Genomic DNA, 15,815 nt, shown 5'->3' with positions numbered 1-15,815 from the left:
CGATCCTCTATTAGTTTATGACCATTATTCCTAGTCTTCCCCCGAGGTGCTTTGGTGAACAGGTGTTCCCCTAGCCCCTGATGTTCACCCCTTACATACTTAAAGGCTGCCACTAAGTCCTCTTTGAGTCTTGTCTTCTCCAGGCTGAACAGTCCCATGGCCCTCAACCTCTCTTCAAATGCTCTGTTCTCCAGACCTCTAATTGCAGACATGCACTAGGGGGTACTTTAATGAGCCTGAATTTTCTGTGCAGAAAATTCATTGCATATGTAGACACACCCTGTGTGCACTCAAAAGAGATCCAGATCAAACTTTTTGGTACCTTGCATCCTAACATCTATTTGGAGTGAGGAGGTGATTAATATCCACCTATGTTCCTGATATGTTAGAACATATCTGATTGACAACACCAGCAGCATCCAATTCAAAGTACAGCACCAAGGGCAACTCCTGAGATACATGGGGGCAGAAGGAGATCAAGAAAAAGCATCTGGACTCTGTAGCCAGTTGAAGAGGAGCCCTGGTGGGTGAGTCCTGAGTTATGAGAAATCAGACATATATGTACCCATTAGTTTTTTCCCATTAGCTACTTTTGATTACCCCTCCTCTCTGCCTAAGTTGGCAATGCCTAAGTTGAGGTGCCTGTGACAATGACTTGGATCTGTCCCTACAGCTGCAGCATGAGACGTTTTGAATGCTCCAGTAGCATTATGAGGAAAGACAAACAGTTATTACTCAGAGATGCTGAAGCATGCCGCTACATCCAAAAAATGGAGGTTGTATACTATTTTTTTAACAATAACATCAGGTTGAGGGCTTTATATCAAACATAGGACCCTATCATATATTACTGGAAATATTGAAAGGCTCTGTGAAATACAAGTGACTGTTCATTAAAATATGATCTTTGGATGCCACTCTTTTCAGTTTTAAATAGCTCCCAAGTGAAAATAAAGAATAATGATATAATAATTGATTCAGCATCATTTATTCCTGAAATTAAAAGAAATAAGATGGTCAAACATCTAGGGGTAAAGTTCTGGCTCCTTTGAAGTAAATGGCAGATGTCAGTGGGATCTGGGCCAATTCTCCTTGCTGGAAGTTGGTGCCGAAATAGAAAAAGGCAAAATTAGCTTTAATCCTCCTTTAACGTCTTCATATTCTTGGGCCAAGAAGGGTCCTTGACATAAAGAAGAGTGACCTTAGGAGTAGAGCTCTTTTAGCTAATGCTGCTGCAACAGGCCCAAATACATTTGCCACAAAATTCAGATACAGATTGGAGTTTAGACACCCCTAGCTCTGCTTCGACTCCTCAAAATTCTGGCATGTCAGTTTGGTGACTCAGAAAGCTAGCTTAATTGTACTGTTTCTGAAAGTAATAAGTCACATTACTTTAGTCTGTGGAGACTGAGGTAATCTGTTCACAGGACAGGTGCAACATCAGCCTACCCAGTAGAAGCTTCCCTCCATTGCCCTGCCAACAAGCTTGAAAACTGTATATGAATCTGATGGAAAAAAAGAAGAGACTCATGATTTGCTGTTTAGAGTGGTAGCAGTTTTGTGGCGTGAGCACCTGCTTTTTAGCAACTCAAAAAATTCACATACATCAGATCATTTTAGAGAGGCCACTAAAACAGATAGACTTTGCTTCATTTTGTAGTGAATAAACATTAATCAGATAGAAAAATGTTTCCTTCGAGGAAACGCAAACATTTTGGAAATTAAAAAGTACAGATAAAAAAATGTAAAAATATTTGCAAATTGTATAAATGATTGACTTGAGTGAAACTTGAACCTGGAGTGAAATTTCATAGATTTAATAGATTTTTAGGGTTGGAAGGGACCGTAGTAGATTATTGAGTCTGATCCCCTGCCCTGGGCAGGAAAGAGCACTGGGGTCAGGTGACCCCAGGCAGGTGCTTATTCAGTCTCCTCTTAAAGACCTCCAAGGTAGGGGAGAGCACCAGCTCCCTTGGAAGCCCATTCCAGATTCTGGTAACCCATAAAGAAGTTCTTCCTTATGTCTAATCTAAATCTGCTCTCTGTCAGTTTGTGGCTATTGTTTCTAGTAACTCCAAGGGGTGCCTTGGTAAACAGAGTATCTCCTATTCCATGCTGTGTCCCCACCCCCGCCCCCCAATGAATTTGTAGATGGCCACTAGATCCCTTCTCAGCCTTCTCTTGCGGAGGCTGAAGCGAGCCAGGTTCTTTAATCTCTCCCCATAGGACCTTACCTCCAGGCCCCTAACCATCTGAGTAGCCCTCCTCTGGACCCTCTCAAGGTTTTCCATGTCCCTTTTGAAGTGTGGCATCCAAAACTGAACACAGTACTCCAGCTGCAGCCTTACCAATGCCACATAGAGGGGAAGTATCACCTCTCTAAACCTGTTCGTCATGCATATGCTAATGCATGATAGAGTGCAGTTAGCTTTACTGATCACTTCATCACAGTGACGATTCATGTTCATCTTGGAGTCGACTATGACTCCAAGATCCCTTTCTGCTGCTGTGCTGCTGAGATGGTCATCCCTCAGCTTGTAAGTGTGTTGGTGGTTCTTTCTCCCTAGGTGCAGCACTTTGTACTTATCTTTGTTAAACTGCATCCTATTCTGTTCTGCCCACTTTTCCAATCTGTCCAAATCTGCCTGAATCCGTTCCTTCCCCACTAGTGTGTCTACTTTGCCCCATAATTTGGGGTCATCCATGAATGTGGGCAGAGTGCTGTCCACGCCCTCATCCAGGTCACTGATAAAGATACTGACCAGCACTGGTCCAAGGACTGAACCCTGGAGTACCCCACTGCCGACATCTTTCCAGGTCAATACTGATCCATCCACCACCGCTCTCTGGGTGTGTCCCTTAAGTCAATTTGCCACCCACCTGACCATGTAATCATCTACGTCACAGCTGCTTAGTTTATTTATGAGAATGTGATGAGACACTGTATCAAAGGTCTTTTAAAAACCCAATGACATCAACCTCAACTTCTGCATCTAAGCTTTTTGTGACCTGGTCGTAAAAGGAAACAAGATTAGTCAGGTAGGATCTACCTGCTATGAACCTGTGCTGGTTGCTCTTCAGTATTACTTTTCCTGCTGGACTCCCACAAATGTAATCCTTAATAATTTTTCCAAAGGTTTTCCCAAGGATAGAGGTGAGACTAACCAGCCTATAGTTACCCAGATCTTCCTTCCTCCCCTTCTTGAAAATAGGAATCATATTGGCCCTTTTCCAGTCCTCTGGAACCTGTCCCAAGCAGTACGAGTGCTCAAACAGTTGTGCCAGTGGTTCTCCTATGATACTGGTGAATTCCCTCAGCACCCATGGATGAAGATCATCTGGATCAGCTGACTTAAACACATCCAGGCCCTCCAAGTATCCCTTCACTAGGTCGGCACTAACTGTTGGTAGGTTGGTGCCCCTCCTGTGCCTGCCTATAGTCCAATTGGGAGATGTGTCTTGATTCGTGCTCAGGAATACAGAAGCAAAAAACTCATTGAAGAGCCCAGCTTTGTCCCTCTTATCTGTCACCGATTGCCTTAGTCTGTCATGCAGGGGTCCTATGTTGCCATGAGCCTTTTCTTTGCTTCCTATAAACCTGAAGAAGGACTTTTTGTTGTCTTTAATTTTTGTTGTCAGCCTGAGTTCTGTCGCTGCTTTGGCCTTCCTAACTGACTTCCTGCAAGTGTGAGCCAAGTAGGTATACTCCTCTTTGGTGGCTACCCTCTCCTTCTGCAGTCTGTATGCCTCTTTTTTCACCTCTAGGCTTTCCTGGATTTCCCTGTTCAGCCAAGAGGGTTTCTTGGCCCTCTTGCCCCCTTTTATGTGCAATGGGATTTTCTCCTTTTGTGCCCAAAGGATTGTTCCCTTGAGGAATGACAACCCTGCCTGGACTCCCATTTCACCAATGCTCTTGTCCTTCAGTGCCTCGCTGAGCTCACTGAAGTTAGATTTTCTGAATTCTAGCACTTCTGTCCTACTGGTTATCTTTTCTACCTTTCACCAGATAGTAATTCTAACAATTGGTGGTCACCCCTAGGTTACCCTGTATCTGCAGATCTCCCACCAGGTCATCCCCTGTAGCAAACACCAAGTCCAGTAAGGCATTTCCCCTAGTGGGACCATATATCGCATGCATTAGGTGAAGGTCCTGTATGCAGGTTAAGAACCTACGTAAACAGTCAGATCCAGCTGGCTGCTCCTCCCAGCAGATGTTGGGGTAGTTTAAGCATGTTTGAAGTGTGCAATGAACTGAACTATTTTGCTTAGTAGAGATGGGATTACATACATGATTTCCTGCCCTGGGCAGGGGGTCAGACTCAGTGATCTGCTGAGGTCCCTTCTGACCCTGGTATCTATGAAAATTAAACTCATACTTAAATGTTTTGCTGAATTGGAACTAAATGTATAATTATTCTATAGGCAGACAGGGTTCTTTGGGTAGAAGTGATATCTTTTATTAGACCAACTTTCTATTGATTTTAACATATTACTACATTAGATATAATCCAGATTTTCAGTGGTGTAACTAAGAGGAGAATGTGGCCTATTGTCCATGGTTTCCTCCTGGGTCAAAATATTTATTTCTGTTATTTTTATAGTTTGAAAGGGGTTACATTCATTGTCATTTTGAGTTTTATTCAGAGTTGGCAACAGTTTATTATTTATTATTCAAATAGCTATTCCATAATGGCTGAGTATGGATAAATGTTCATTATATTTAAATAAGTTACCCTTGCTTCTTGCATTATGTTTAAATGCATACCCATTTATACTTCATTATTGTGAATATTGTAGATTATTTTTTCTAGGTCATATCGCTTGGTCAGATCAATAAAAGGTATTATATGTTTCAGTCTGTCACCGAAATGTAATTGTAAAGCAGTCTGGCTGTCAAGCACTGATGCTAGAGATTGGCATCAGTGCTAGATAATATGTAGATGAGTTGCTAGGTTTATTCATCCTTACACAGAACTTTTCAAATGTTATTTACAAGTACACCAGTTTAATGTCAGAACAGATGTTTCATGAAAAAATGGAACAGCTTAAGAAACTGCAAGCTTGTTCTTTCAAAACATGATGGCTAAATGATGCATTTAGTCCTTAAATATAAATATCTGATTGCTTAATAGGTAGTTTCAGAACATATGAACCTTCATGTTTAAAAAGCTTGTTAATTGATTTTCACCTCTGGGTATATTCAAACTGCACAGGAGAACACAAATACGGAAGCCCCTGATAATGTGTGGTTGTCCCTCTTCCTTTTTTTATTTTTACTTTTATTATTTTATATTTTATATAAATATAAAAATAGGGAAGAACAGGAAAAAAGACAGGGAAAGGAGAAGACAAAATGAGAGGAGAGGGCAAGGAGGAGGTTGGGTATGGGGAAAGAAAGGAAGAGCACCATATTTGTTTCCATCTGCAGATCACTCTTCAGGACTAGCTGTTCCATTTTTGTTCAAAAACGTATTCTAAAAATAAATATGCCTCACTTTTCATTCTGTCTTTTCAAAATGTTCTGTAAATAATAAACACATCACACAAACCTTATCTACATAAAATCTGTCATCAGCATGATTCTGTGGTTAAACAACTTTTCTCTATTCTAACCTGTTTGTGAGTATCTGTCAACTGATCGCTCACATGAAAAATGTAAATCTTCCTGTATGCTGGAAGCGGATTGTTGATTGCTGGCTAGGTTTGAACAATTTGCTGATGTATGAATTGAATTGATAATATTTTCTTTATAGTTTGGATGAAAATGAGAGCCAAACCTAGGGCAGCAACAGTTAGTGAGTTTAGCTTGGAATTAGGGTTAACAGCAGTGTTAAGAGAGGAATATGATAAATGGCTTCACTGTTGTGTTCTGTTATTTTCTAATAAATTTTACTTTCTGAAGGAAGAAAAAGAGAAAGGTTGGGACTTTTACTGTTTTGAGATCCCCCTAACTACAAGCAGTAGTAAAGCCCAGGCTGAGCAAGTCACATTATGTGATTATTTTAACTTGCATTTGTATGTGCTCTGATTGTTTTTCTGCCCAGCTACTGTATAATTGACCACTCAGTATTAGCAGACAGTGGGTACCTCCACTGGAGATGTTTACTGTACAGTTGACTAATTAACTGTGCAGTAAACATCTTGGCGTTTGCATGTGCAGCCCTATTGGAGTACACAAAACTAATAAACTCTGCAGCAGGGTAGTACTTGTAAAAACAAGTACTACCCTGCTGTGGAGTTTCTTCATGCGCAGCAGCACACGTGTAGACACCGACAGGGCTGACTGGGCCATGAAAGTGCTTCAGTGCAGGGACTGTCTGCTGGCGAGCTCCCATGCTGAAACACCCTTATGCCTCAGCCAGCCCCTCCACAGCATGTGGAACCTGGTCAGAGCTGTCCTGGACTGGCAGGCTGAAGTCCAGGTCCTCTGCCAGCTCAGGATGCTCTGACCAGGCTCCACTTGTGGCGTATGAATAAACTCCAGAGAAATATGCACCGGAGTTGATTCATACGCATTAATTGCATGGGTAGATGCGCCCAGCATGTAGTATAGTACCAGGTACTATGATGCCAAAAGCACTGAATATTTGGTGAAAAGAGAGATTTTTCAAACCTATTTTTAAGAAAGGGAATGAAAGGGGCAGATGAGGGAAGAGAAACATTCTTCTCCGGTTCACTTATTTGTCTAATTTATTTACCTTTGGGTGAAATTCATTCACAGCTGTAGGAATTGCTGAAGCCAACTATTCCTGTCCCTTCCATCACTGCAAATCTACTTACCAAAGCCTAGGTATCTGTGGAGAAGGTGAACAAGTCGAGACCTCAGAATGGAGGCTGGCATGGACAGAGGTGTAGCATAGGTATGTCAGGTAACTGAATTTGAATTTCTGATTTAGTGGCAGTCATCAAGGATGGAATTGGATCCTGGAATCAGCCACCTGGGATACTGTAGCATAGCACAAGTTGTGCTCTGTTACTCATAAGGGCAAGGGCAAGCAGCAGAGCAGCCTGCAGGTGGCTGCACTCCCAGTCAGGCACAACTGCCTGATTGGGAACAGGGCCTGGCTGTTTGGTATAACAACAGACTTTGAATAGTGGAGCCAGCAGTTTGCTGCAAGCAGCTGGACAGAGAGAGCATCACCTGGCTGAAGCTGCTGCTTATAACATCTTGGAGGTACAGGGCAGGAACTATGGAGACGGCTGGAGGTTCCTAGTCCTGGGGCATGACCTAAAACTCTACCCTGCTGGGGCTGGATGGTATAGTGGGACTGCCAGCAGTGGGGCAGTCTCCAGGAAATACCACACCTGTGCCTCCCCAGTGAAGGGCGAATTTGGGGTACCAGAAAGCCTCAGCCCCTGTTGTCTGTGGGTTACCCTCTGGAAAGGAAAGGCTAGGGGAGTATACCCTGAATACAAGGCAAGAGCCCAGGCTCACAGTGAGGCCTGAGGTAGGGCCAAGGTTGTATCAAGGGACCTGAGGCAGAGCCCAGGCTCACAGTGAGTCTTGAGGTGTATGAAGGAGCCAGGTGTGAGGCTCCCAGGGGGATGGGGCCCTGGGCCCATGAAGAAGCTTGGTGTGAAGCTCCTGGGGCAAGGGAATTGAGGCCCAGTGTTGGGCAGAGGATGAGGCCCCAGTGTGGGGGTGTGAGGGGATGTAACAAGTTGCCCTCCCCAACGCCATCTTCCCTGTTAATCTGCGCGTTACATGGGGTGCCCTTGGACTCTGCTTTGGAACTCTTATATCCCGCCCTCTACTTTCCTGCCACGTCTTGATGGAAATTATTGTTGTCGTTCTTGTGAGTGGGAGAATGCTTACTGTATTTTGTATATTGGGGTCTTTTGCCCACCCAGGTCTGACCCCTGTTTTCTCTAGCTAGGCCTCCTCATCCAAAACCCACCACACAGGGTTTGACTCTGAGGCTCTAGCCTTCTCCAGTATGGGGCCTTGTTACCGTTTGGCCCCCTTGTCCTTCCAGGGCTCCCCACAGCCCTGTCTTGCTCTGTGCCCTCTCTGGTGCTCGGCTTTCCACATCCCTGTCTTGCTCTGCACCCTCTCTCGTGCTCAGGCTCGCTGCAGCCCTGTCTCGCTCTGTGGTAAAAACAGCAGATCAAAACACAAGCCCCTGGGCTATAACATAAATCCTAGTCATCTGGCTACAACATTATTCCTGCCCCACCAGAGGTGCTCCATCCTTCCCCCAGTCTCAAAGCTGTACTTGAGGTCTGGCCTCTCCCCTCTCCTTGCTCTGGGAGAGCTCCTTCCCCCATGGCTGCTGGCAGGGAACTGCCTGCCTGGCCTCAGCCCTGGGGTTTAAATGTGGGCCAGGCCCTGCCCCTTCCAGTCAGCTGACCGCTGGCAGGTGTGGGTCACTAGCTCCCTCTGGTTGCCTTAGAAACCTGCACCTGGGTAGTTATCTCCCTTCTACAAATAGCAGGCGCCTTAGCGCCCTGCCACAGGGGACCAAGAGGGTCCCAAGCTGGGCAGGGAGCCTGAGGAAAGGGAGAGGCTGGGAGCCCTGAGTAAATGACATTGAGAGTCCCAGTGTGAGGGCACAGGATTATAGGCTGGGTGTTAGGCCAGGGATGCCATCTGCAAGGCATGGGACACAGTAGAAGTGGAGGTTTGGAGCCATATATGGGCCCTTGGCATCAGGGCAAGTAAATGGGCAGCCTCCCACCTTGTTAACAACTTTACATTGGTTTCATCAAAGGTGTGGCAGGGAAGGTAGGTGGGCAGTTAGCCCTGAGACAAAAGGGTGGGCCAATAACTCAACTGAGCCCTGGACTCCCACTGGTTACAGATATGTTCTTGAAAATGCTGGTTTTCTTTCCAACATGGGATCCAACTTCAGTAACTGTTTGGTCAATGGTTGAGATGGAGATGGAGATGGAGATGGAGAGGATCAATGATGAGCTAGAGAAGAGGTGTCAATTTGCCTTGCAAATTGACATGCTAGTGGAATCAATATGCCAGTGCAAGCTCAACTGAGTTGGTGCGTGCAGTTTGCCAGAGGATCTTCCTGTCATGTATTGGACCCCCTCAGTCACTCAAAAGGCTGTGGTAGTATCTGGTAACCTACCAAGGGTGAAATCCCCATAGTCTCCTGAGACCAATGGCTGTCAGTGAATGATGGTCAGTGCCCACTTCTTGGAACCCTTCCTTGAGGAAGGTAATATAAGTGCAAAGGGGGAAAGGGAAGCAGAAAATAGCCAAGTCATTAATACATAAAGACCTCCATGTCTGAGGCATTAAAGAAACAACCTCAAGAGGGAATATGAGACATTTAAAAAGAAATTACAAAAATTAATTCAGACACACCCACGAGAGCTATTTTCCCATCTTATCAGAATCTTTTTGCATGAAGAATCACGTCGCAGAAGGGTAGTGGGCTACGTTCAGATTTCGCAGACACTAGAGTACTCATAATAAGTCCTAAATCTTTAAGTCACTGGTTACTTTGCATTTACAGTAACCTAAGTGAGATCAGAATCTGATCCATGAAATTCAGTGCTGGCATTAGGAACTTACCACACACGTCTATGAAAATGTAGAAAATTTCAGAAGCTCAGCACCTAGTGTTTCCTTTTCTGTACTCAGTTATGGACCAACTACCTGCTACTTCTCACCAAAAGTGAATTATTTTCATCCTTCAGACACAGAAATTTGGAAACATTTTCAGCATTTTCTGAAGGCTGATAATGTTTTATAATGACGTCTTCACTTAGGTTCTGGTTCTTAAGTCTGGCCACCCTGTGCTTGGCACAGGAACTAAGGTGGGGCAAAAGTGATAGTATGTTACTTTTGCACACCCCAATCTATGTAGTAGCTGAAGCCAGTTCATTCTCAGGACAGGATCGGAGGGCTTAGTTCAGGGGTCATGACTCTGGATGGAGATCAACAAAACACAGCATGATTAAGCCAAAGATTTTTCTAGGCTGATTCCAAAGAAATACAAAGGTGATGACGACCATACTAAGGTTACATATTTGCTGAAAACTCTGTATTAGTTACCTAAACAATAAAATATGTCACTTGGATTGTAATTAGCTGCATGAACTCATCTCCCATAGACTTTAGTGGGAGAATGTGAGAATGGAACTTGGCCTTTAGTGATTCTTGTTATGAGGAGCTGAATGAAAGTAACCATGAGAGGTCTCTATGCCCCAAACCTGCCTCTGAATCCACATGCCATTTTATTTTTGGAATAGTTCTCTTAGTCTTGACTTCATTTTATATGGTAAATTTGCTCCCCTGTTGCAGTAGATGTACTATCTGGTAACTTGCTCTGCTCATAGTAGGTATGGGATGTTGCACAAGGTAGAAAATGATGATGAACAACAGCACCATGGTATCAGGGAACCAAGCCTATGTTTATGGCAAGGATGGTTTATTGCTACCAAGTTGTTTCTATCTAATAGCAGAAGTAAGGTGAACGATGGGAGCGTGTAGTTAAGCATTTGATTTGTGCACTTGACACATTTATACTCCTCTCATACACTGCCCTTTTTTTAACTCGGTCTTGTGAGAGTAAGGGAATGGATATAAAAAGGACTTGACACTTCTGTCAGTGCAGGACCCACATCAAGTGCTTGAAGTTTCCTGTTGCGAAATATAACTAAGTGTACTGTCACCACCTACTCTAAGAAGTATATTCGAGTCACCTCCCTTCAATGATAAATTAGTTTTTATCACTTTTTTGCCTTGTGTTCTTCTGCAGAAGAGAGAAAGTGAACATCATAGAATCATGGACCTAGTAATCATTCCCTGAGTTCCAATCATATGGGGTTTTAGCTGATCAGAACCTAGTGAACAATTTATTCAGGAGATGCAGAAATGGGAATGGAATCCAGTTCACTTTCTCTCCCAATTATATTGGCTATTTTTCCTAATTCTATTGACTCTACAAAGAGCTGCTGCTTTTTTTCCTTTTCATCCCAAAACCTCTTTACAGACACAGGTAGCAATGCGGCATAGCTGTTTGTGCCTTTTCAGGGTTTGGTCCTTCATTTAGTTCAGTTTGGTCATATCTCTGGGGATGATGTCCAGACATTTAGCTAGTGGTTACCTCAGCAGCCTGAGTTGATGTATGTTCATGATTTTCTGCAGTGTTGTTATCATCCTACTCTTTTTAATTGTAGCCACTCCTAAGCCTTGCTTTCACAACCTACTCTCCTTAAAAATTCTTATAACTACCCATAAATTAACCCATATATGTTCTACTACTTCCCCACTGCTGCATTTCAACACTTTGATCTTTATACATTTACTTAGACACCACCACTGTATATTTTTGGCATTTATTATCAGCCCAAGGTGACTGCATCAATTTTTTCAGGTAAAAAAGAACATCATTATCATTAACTCAAAACATGTCTGCCACTTGTGTGATGTCATCTGCTTAAGCAAAGGAGCTTAATTCTACATAATCACTGTATCATCCAATTCAATGTCATGCACTCCCACAAATCTAATATCCTTAATGGCAGCTTAGGTACATGATGTAAAATGGTGGTGACAAGTCATGCCAAGCTTTGACTTGAATCCATTGCTTGATTTTCTACAGTCATTAGGGAGACCTCACATGTAACTTTTTAATGGCAATGACTTCATCTGGAACACAATATAAATGTAGTTGTTTTCATTACACGTCCATCCAATCCAAATCAAATGCCTTTTAAAATGGGGGAAAAAACAACAGATGTCTTTACACTCCATTACTACTATTTTCTCATCAAGTGTCAGAGTGTGGAGCTATGCTATGATTGATACAACTTCAGTGTAGACTGAAACTATGCCATTCCTAACCCACTACTTGTTCTAAAACTAGTTTTAATCTTGTATCCCTAGTTTTGGGATACAAGGCTACAAAGGTGTGTTTCTTGAGGGATGGACTGGGTAGCCTGTTTCAGGGAAACACAGAAACATTGCACTAAAAACTAGAATCAGGTGCTGGAGGTACCAACAGTATCAGGAGGAGGAAAACTCTGATCTCTCATTGGGGCAGGCAGAACTCATGCAAGCCTGTTTAAGACAAAAAATTTTGCAGTGAGTAATTTAAAAGATATTTTTTGTTGTCAAAATAAGCAAAAGGTGACTCACCCTACCTTGTAGAGAAGGAGATGGTACTCAGGGCAGCGTACCTGTAACTATGGCTCTAACTTCCTTTGTAGGACCTTTATTACTGAGTATATGAAAAGTAGAAACTGAACCTGACTGTCAGATCCCAGACAGCTTTCATTACAGAGAGTTAGGAAAGAACTGCTATTTATTTTTAACAGTTGTTATGGGAATGGCTGTGACAGTAAAGGTGGACCTCTGCTTTTCCATGAGTCTGCATATTTTAACCATACTTTGTACCCACACACAGTCTCTGCTCATCCTTGCACTAGACCATAACAGCTCTTCAAACTGTTTACTTTGCTGACATTTGTGAGACTGAGGCCTCTCTGTCCACTCACCAGTGAACAATTCCACTTGCATATGTTGAAATCCCAGCGAAGGCTTTTATGTGCCTGAGGAGAAGGCAAAACTGACAGCATAAAAATGCTGTGATGGGCGTTTTCTAAAAGTTTGTAAAGCTGGAAACTGCCCCACAGCTATAGCAGAAAAATCTAGGTGAAAAAAATTGATGCATCATAATGTCAACCATGACTTGCTGTGCAGCATGATATATTTATAGGAAACAGTCCTGTAATAAATTTGGGTGGAAGTCTAATGTATAGACTTTTGTATATGACATCTGAACTACCAACAACAATGGAGTGGATCACTTTATTGGACAGCTATAGTAGAATATTTCAAGAATCATCACTCCATTAATTTCCAACATGCTTTTTATTGTACCACACTTAAATCATTCATTTTTAGACCTAAATCTTTCCTCTGTCCATCTCTCACCTAGTAGTATCTTAATATCCTTTATATAACAGACCTCAAAATACAAAATCTTGAGTCTAGTGTGGTAAACACCATAATACTAAAAAAATCCATTTTTATTTTAAGCCTTCCTTTCTACTTCTTTATGGTTCTTTCTATATCAGGTGTTTTAGATACATTACAAAAATGTAAGAATCCTAAATTTTGGTATTGTGGGCTGAGAGCTATATATTACCCACAAGTGGCTGGTGGCAAACTATCCTTATGCCTCAATTACTCAAAGAATTTCAATTTTACTAAGAATATGTACTTTCTATTCTGTCAAGAATAATATTGGGGGCAATAAATTTCTCCCAGCTTAAAGAAATGAAACCATATCTACATTCCTCCATGAATCAAGAATTACTTAGAAGCCTTGCTTAGATTTCTAGCAAAAAACCCCCACACTGTACTGGCATGAGATTAAATGATACCAAACTCATGAATAATAAAATTGTAGCAGTGGCATGCACACAGTAATTTTTTCAGAATTCTGTTTGTTTAAATTCAGTTGTGATCACATCGGTACTGGACCAAAGTATTTTTGGGGTACATATGTGGCACCCTTATGCTCTTATTTTATGTTTAGGGGTGGTCTACATCGAGAAGTTTTTTCACAGTATCTTGTGTTTATTTTGGGGTTCAACACGTGGTATGGAATTCTATTACCTTTTGTGTGCCTAGACTGCAGTTTTCCAGTCACAAGTGATCTTTTCTGCCATTTATGCACAGTTAGCAAGTCTATTATCTATGCAGTGTGAGATGCACATGCATGTGTAAGCATACTGAGTGAGCATGTGCAAAGAACTATGCACTGGCTGGGCAGCCATGTAGTTATGTACACATGTACCTGAGCATAAGTCCTGGAAAAAAAAACAGGAGAAGGATTCTCCCATATTTTAACCTCAATAGCAGTGTAGCTAGAGTACTCACCTAAGTAGCAGGAGTCCTAGGTTCTAGGCCCCTCCTGCCCAGAGGAATTTGAACATCCATCTCTCTGACTTCCCAGTAGAGTGCTCTAGCCATCAAGCCAGAGGTTAAGTTTTATCTGTTCCCTTTCTCCAGCGCTCTTTTCAAAGCTTGAGCCACTGCACCTTACTTTTACTCATCACTAGTTAAAAAAAAAAAAAAATAGATGGCAAGCACTGCGAAAGTTTCTGTCTCACTGGGACCAAGAGTCCAAGCTAGAGCCCAGGGCCTGTTCCCTTCCAGAGCAGGGAACAGCTCACTGTGCCAAGCACTTTCTAGCATGTTCTTCTTCTTTTAGCCGTGCATATCTCTCTCATTTGGCTGCCACCTTCAAAAGGAGCACTGGAGTGGTCCAAAAAGGCCACCTACATGGCTGAAAATCTGCCCTTTAGTCACAAAAACCAGTAATAGAGTTCCATCCCTTGTGTCCACACAGTGCAATTATTATTATTTTTTAATTATCTGCCACTTTTGTGAACTGGACAATCTGCTTTCAGAGCAGATGAAGTCTCTTTCTGTATGAGGTGATCCAAAGAAAGGTTTATACAAATGCCTCTTCTCTGCCCGTCTTGGGCTTCCTATTGCTATCCCACACAGCACTACTTCACTTACACTGACTTGTCTGTTTGCCCATCTACCCTCTACTACTCTGGGGTCAGACTGCATGGATGTAACCTGTCTAAGCGATAGCACGTACTCAGATGTGCCTCACTTGTGAGTTCTCATTCCTAGAATCCTCCGCCCTTCTCAGCTTTTTAGAAGCCATATCTTGTGAATCCACATTGGGCACATGCAAAGATCAGGGATTACGTTGGGATCTGGGGAGAGGAGAGAGGCCACTTTTGCTTTACTGGCAGTCTTTCTATAATGCCAAGATATACAAACCCATATCAAAGCTTATGGTGGAGAAAGCTCACTCCCAGGACAAGGGAAGAAGCTGTCAGAATTATTAAGAAGTACAAGGACAGTAACAAGGGCTCTGGCAATGTTCTGAGTGACCCTGGACATGATTTTGATTAGGGAGATCTCACAACACCTGGTAATTTGTGGACAGTGGTGAGGGCACCCAAGAGATTGTGAACTACCAGCCCCAACACAGGCAACGATGAAGAAGAAATTTCCCTAGGAAACCAGAGTCTCTTTTAAATACAGTTGCCAGTACAGTAGGAACACTAGAGGGCACTTTGGTGTTAAGTGTGGCAGACAGAGAATGTTTTTCTAGTTTTAAATCTGAAACTTCCCTGTACACTCATTGTAAAAAACAGTAAAACCAGGCTATCTAACTAGGTGAAAAAAATCAGGATCTTTCCTCTAAAGGATGGAAAAGAAAAAGCCCGAGTGACATTAAGAACTCTCTTGTGGAAAATGGATGTTCGTTTGCATGAGGTTGGTAAACATGGTCTTGCCAAGTTTGTATAAGAAAGTCTGCAGGTAGGTGGGGTCACAATCTCCTCACCTGCCTGTATCTTGCTATAAAGTAAGGAGTGCATCTCAGAATATCAAGTAGCTGAGTTGCAATGGCAAAGACTTTTTCAGCTGTTTACCGCAGTGACGCATACAATTAACAAGTTGATTGCAAAGTCGTTGCTATCTTCTGAAGGCAGTTGTTCCAAAAAGCACAGGACCCTACTCTAGTCATGCCGCACAATTATATAGGTCACGTCTCACTTTATTTAAGTTAAAGAAAGATACACAAGGGCAGCATTTGGACTATTTCATATTTAAGCAGTAATAATTTAGAAAGACGTTTGAAACAAAGAGGTGGGCATGTATATATTTATGATTGCCAAGGAAGAACAGGCTGGTTTTTTTTTGTTCGCATTGAACAAGGTATTCTTCTACATGTATTTGGTATACATTTACAGAAGAAGCGTGTGGGGGGGGGGCCAGGCTAGCCTAGGCAAGGGGTGTGTGTGTGTGTGTGTGTGTG

Source organism: Gavialis gangeticus, unplaced genomic scaffold (assembly GCF_001723915.1).
Source record: "Gavialis gangeticus isolate Ggan-Ray unplaced genomic scaffold, GavGan_comp1, whole genome shotgun sequence".
Lineage (NCBI taxonomy): Eukaryota > Metazoa > Chordata > Crocodylia > Gavialidae > Gavialis > Gavialis gangeticus.
Note: the sequence above shows the minus strand (reverse complement) of the source record.